The sequence below is a fragment of the Solea senegalensis genome, linkage group LG6 (assembly GCF_019176455.1).
Source record: "Solea senegalensis isolate Sse05_10M linkage group LG6, IFAPA_SoseM_1, whole genome shotgun sequence".
Taxonomy (NCBI): Eukaryota; Metazoa; Chordata; class Actinopteri; order Pleuronectiformes; family Soleidae; genus Solea; species Solea senegalensis.
This window is the reverse complement of record NC_058026.1, coordinates 12,745,788-12,750,391: the sequence shown is the minus strand read 5'-3', so window position 1 is coordinate 12,750,391 and position 4,604 is coordinate 12,745,788. Positions and strand designations below refer to the sequence as shown.

General features: G+C 39.9%; 1 protein-coding gene across 2 annotated transcripts in view; it reads left to right on the top strand.

Annotated features, from left to right (window-relative positions):
• The first annotated feature begins 4,210 nt into the window (after positions 1-4,210).
• grin2bb (glutamate receptor, ionotropic, N-methyl D-aspartate 2B, genome duplicate b) overlaps positions 4,211-4,604 on the top strand; it is an 88,530-nt gene continuing 88,136 nt past the window's right edge. For both annotated transcript variants that reach the window (XM_044029102.1, XM_044029099.1), the window contains exon 1: positions 4,211-4,471. The gene's annotated coding sequence lies outside the window, so the exon portion shown is untranslated. The remainder of the gene's footprint in view (positions 4,472-4,604) is intronic.

Sequence of the window (4,604 nt, the reverse complement as noted above, 5' to 3'; positions counted from 1 at the left end):
TCTGTTGTTGTTTGACCAGCTCAGATTTTTACTGCACTTTGAACACAGACATGTGTTTTTATTACCCTCACATGATGATCCAGATAGTTTTTGCTGATAAATCTCACAGCTAAACCTGACAGCCGATGATGCAACACAGACCTCTGTACATTAACAAGTGTAGGTCTTCCAAACAGCCAATAGAGGGCGTAGGTGTCTAGCGTGTATCTCATGCTATATCTCATATCTCATTTGCTTCTTCACAGAAACATGGTGCATAAGTGACTAATAATAGTTGTATATGTCCACTTAAGACAAATGTCCTACTTGGCAGCCCATATTTTTCATATCACTTTTGTTATGGACAATAATATGTAGTTAAAGAATATCAAACATTGTCATTTAACACACATAGGGTAGAATGAATGGCTGTTTTCTCTCAAATGTGCATTCACAGAAAGGTTGTGGAACAACAAACCACCACAGCTGACGTAATAGTTCAGAGGACGTGGTCAGTGAGCTCTGATTGATACTGAAGTTTCTGAACTTCTCAGTCTCCCGCACCTTAGAGTATATGCTTGATTTTGCTTCGCAACAACAACAGGGGTTGTTGAGAGTTAAGACTTACCAAGAAATCTTGGGAAGGTGAAATCACATAGACTCTCAAGCCTTTTTACGCCAAGTAGCACCTGAGAAAATATTGATCTCTCAAAAGTAATAGACCGAGCAAAGTCTCATCAGCCTCTTGCTCACATGTACTTCACACACTGGAGTAGTGAGATTAGATTAAGATGAAGCATGAAATACGGTGACTAATTTTCGTTATTTATTCTCTACACACTAAAATACCCTGGTATAAACCAGAGAACAGTATTTCTGATTTTCCTCCAAGTACCACCAAAGGAAGCTCACGTACCACCGGTGGTACGCGCACCACAGTTTGAGAACCATGGATGTAGACTGATCAACCGACCTGTAACAGTTTCAACCTCACTGCCTCTGGATGTATATATATTGCACATTTTAAGATAAATTGAAGGCATCAAATCCACTTGGGCAAACGTTCAGATGACGGCACTGATATGGACTGAAGAAATACTTGACTTAACTTTCCACAGTAGGAATGTAGGAGAACCTGTAGGATGTGGAGGTGTCTTGATATCGATGGACTTTTCTTTTCAAAGATGCATGGATCAAATATATAGTGTCTACAGAATGCACACCGTTCTGCTATTGTCAAATTGTTTGATTTGGGACTCACTAATTTTGTCATCATGGATCAACTCTTTAATCTCTAATCTCTTAAATCTGTGTCTTTATGTTTGTTTAAACATGTTCTGTGAACGTGGGCTATTTTTAGACAGAATTATTTCTTCTTTTCATTTTTTTTCCTCCAAAATGTTATTTTCATGTAGAAAATCCAGGTCCAAGAAGTTCCCGTATATGGTTCCTTCCCCCTGAAAAGAGTATATATTAGAATATACAAGAAAAACACATATAAAGTGAAAGGAACATTATTCTAGAACATTTTAGAACAGTGTTCCCCAATCCTGGTCCTGCATGGTTTCGATGTTTCCCTGATTGTTTTCACCACCTTACCATTATTAGTGTCTGAGATATAACCATAGATACAGGAACTGGAAGTGTATCTTTAAATTAAAAATGTACGCGTGTTGATCCTGCCCTGTCATTGGTGCATAGCGGTACAGCCAGGTGGCCAATTAGAGGAGCCCCGTTCATGTGCGTGGGTGGACTGTGGGAGGAGGAGGAGGAGCAGGAGGAGGAGGAGGAGCATCGGTACCACAGAGGAACTCTCTTTATGAGGTGAGCGTGAGTTTTGTGCGGACAATTGTCCAGGTCTGTACAATGTTTTCTCAAAGCTAAAGTATTTGTTTTACGTGCCGTGAAAGTGCACGTAAAACATACATTCATCAGCATTTGCGCAAACTTTTCGCTAAAAGATGGAGGACGCGATAACGACGCGCAATTAAAACTGCGTCCATTCCAAACCTCACACGCAGAAATAAACGTAGCAAACACGAGGGAATCACGCGGTTCATCTGCACACAGAAGCCCCAGTGACGTCACACCAAACACAGCAACCTCTGCATCTGAACCTGCTTTTCCCTTCTACTGAGAATGAGACGCAAGTGAGAATAGTTACTTTTGACATCCGGTGTCTGATTTCAGGCTGCGCATTTATCTATCTATCTATCTATCTATCTATCTATCTATCTATCTATCTATCTATCCATGTAATTGGCCAGGTTACAGATTTGAATTGATACAATTTAGTATGAATTACTAAACCTTAACCTTCCACTTTATTAGGTACACATGACAAGTTAGGGAGTTGGGGCTGAACAATTAATCGAAATTGTATCGAGATTGCAACATAGCCTCCCGCAATTTTCAAAATCACAAATCCAAAATGTGTGTAAATATACTATTTTAGATTAACAATGTGTTCTACAGACTGAAGAAAACATCTTTGTTTCTCAGAGATCTATACAAATATCACACAGTGATCATTTCAAATGAAAGTTAAAATAATGATGTAAAAGTTACCGTTACCTCTCAAATAAAATGGTTCAGTCCGAGCAGGAGTGCTGGTCTTCTGCTTCAAGGTATACAACGTTTTCCTTAATCAAACCAGCCTGACTATTCTCCCCTAATCTCTGGCATCTACATCGTTGTAAACCTTGTAAATGTGCCCATTTGCAGGACTCATAAAGGACGATCTTATCTGATCTTAGATGTGTGTGAAAATCCCAGTCAATCATGAGTTTCTGAAACACTCATACCAGCCGGGCTCCACTGCCCTGTTCAAAAAACACCTTTCTTTCTTATTCTGGTGCTTGTTTGAACTTAAACAGGTCGTTTTGACCATGTTTACATGTTTACTTTAGTTTAGTGTATGTATTTACATGCATTAGTTTCTTCTCATGTTTGAAAAGGAGTTATTTAGTTAATTTGTTTAATCTCACCCCTTTCTCCTTGAAACGTGAATTAAATAATCCGCACGGCTTCCTGTTGACTCCTTTCTACAACATTTCATCACATAATTCGTACTAGCACTGAACAATTAATCGAAAATTTATCGAAATAGCAATACAGCTTACTGCAATATTAAAATTGCAGGCGACGCAATATTTGTTTATGCCAAAATAGCCAAAATGTGTCAAAATGTCATTTTAGATGAATTATTATTACACATCTTATCCTACAGACTGAAGAGAACGTCTTCATTTCTCACAGAGCTGTGAATGAAAATGAGAATAATGATGTAAAAATGACCATTCGCTTGACATATGTATAAATATATATATGTGTATATGTGTATGTATGTATATATATACATATATATTTGTGCACGTTAGTAAAGAGCAGTTGTAACAGGTGCGTGTGAGTGTACAGGTGCGTGTGAGGGGCAGTTTGGGCTCTCAGTGCAGGTCAGTGATCTGAATACCGTCACCACCACTGCAATTAATTATCCACTTCATTTTTTCTGCACAGCACATCAATAGAGGGAGCCATTGCTTTCTTTGTGGAAACAGTTTTTTTTTTCTTTTGACAAAGCAGCTCTTTATTGTAGCATCTCTAAGTAAGTACTACAGAGGGATCCACCTCCACATATCTCTCTCTCTCTCTCTCTCTCTCTCCCTGTCTGTCCCCATAGATGAGGGGGAGGAGAGCGAGTGATGCAGCTTTAGTTGAGCTCCACGCTCTCCGTCAGCCAGAGGTGTGTTTTCGTCTCCACACTCGCTCTGTGTCTGTGGGTAGGCAGCAGCACACCACACCACGCGAGCCAGCCTGAGTGCCCTGTCTAACAGCGGTGTTGGCAAAGGGTTGTGGCTCATCTGGAGGGAAGGTAACAGCTTGCTTTGAGAAGGACTGAAGATAGAAGAAGACTTGACCAGTTGCAGAGAGCGAGAGAGAGAGAGAGAGAGAGAGACGGGGATAAAACTGAAAAGCCCCTTATTCACCTCACTAAACAGAGCAAAAACGGAAGGCTTTGGAGTATTCAATTTTTTCTTTCGTTTTATATTTTTCTTATTCCTCATCGCGGTGCTGGGAGGTGCTTCATCTTTTCATGTAGTCTCTCTCTCCATCATTTGCCTCCTCATTTACTTCTCCATCTACCTGGTGTATAATTTCCTCTGTTTATGAGTGAGAGAAACGAGAGAGAAGGGAGGAGTTTTCGTTTAATTTTTGTCCGTTTTCTCCCCCCCCCCTCACCAGACCACATCATACCTGTCAGTCCCTCCTTGTCTTTTAATCTCTACTACTACCATCACTTACCCCATTCTATGCCTCTGTCTATCTCTCAACTATGTATAAACTTGGATGAATTTTCTTCAAAGATAATTTAAAAGACAACCAACAACAACTCATGAATGACTTTTTTTTCCCCTTTTCTTTCTCTTTTGGTCCCTCCACACCCATTTTCTTTGCATCACACTCCTCCGGGATGCTTAAATTTTTACTCTAGGTAGGTTAACTATTGTTTAGTGTCTGTCTATCTGTCTGTCTGTGTGTATTTGTGTGTGTGCTTTACGTATACATAAAACACACACTAACACACAAATGCACTCGCACACTAAACTATGCAGCGTTCAGTGGCT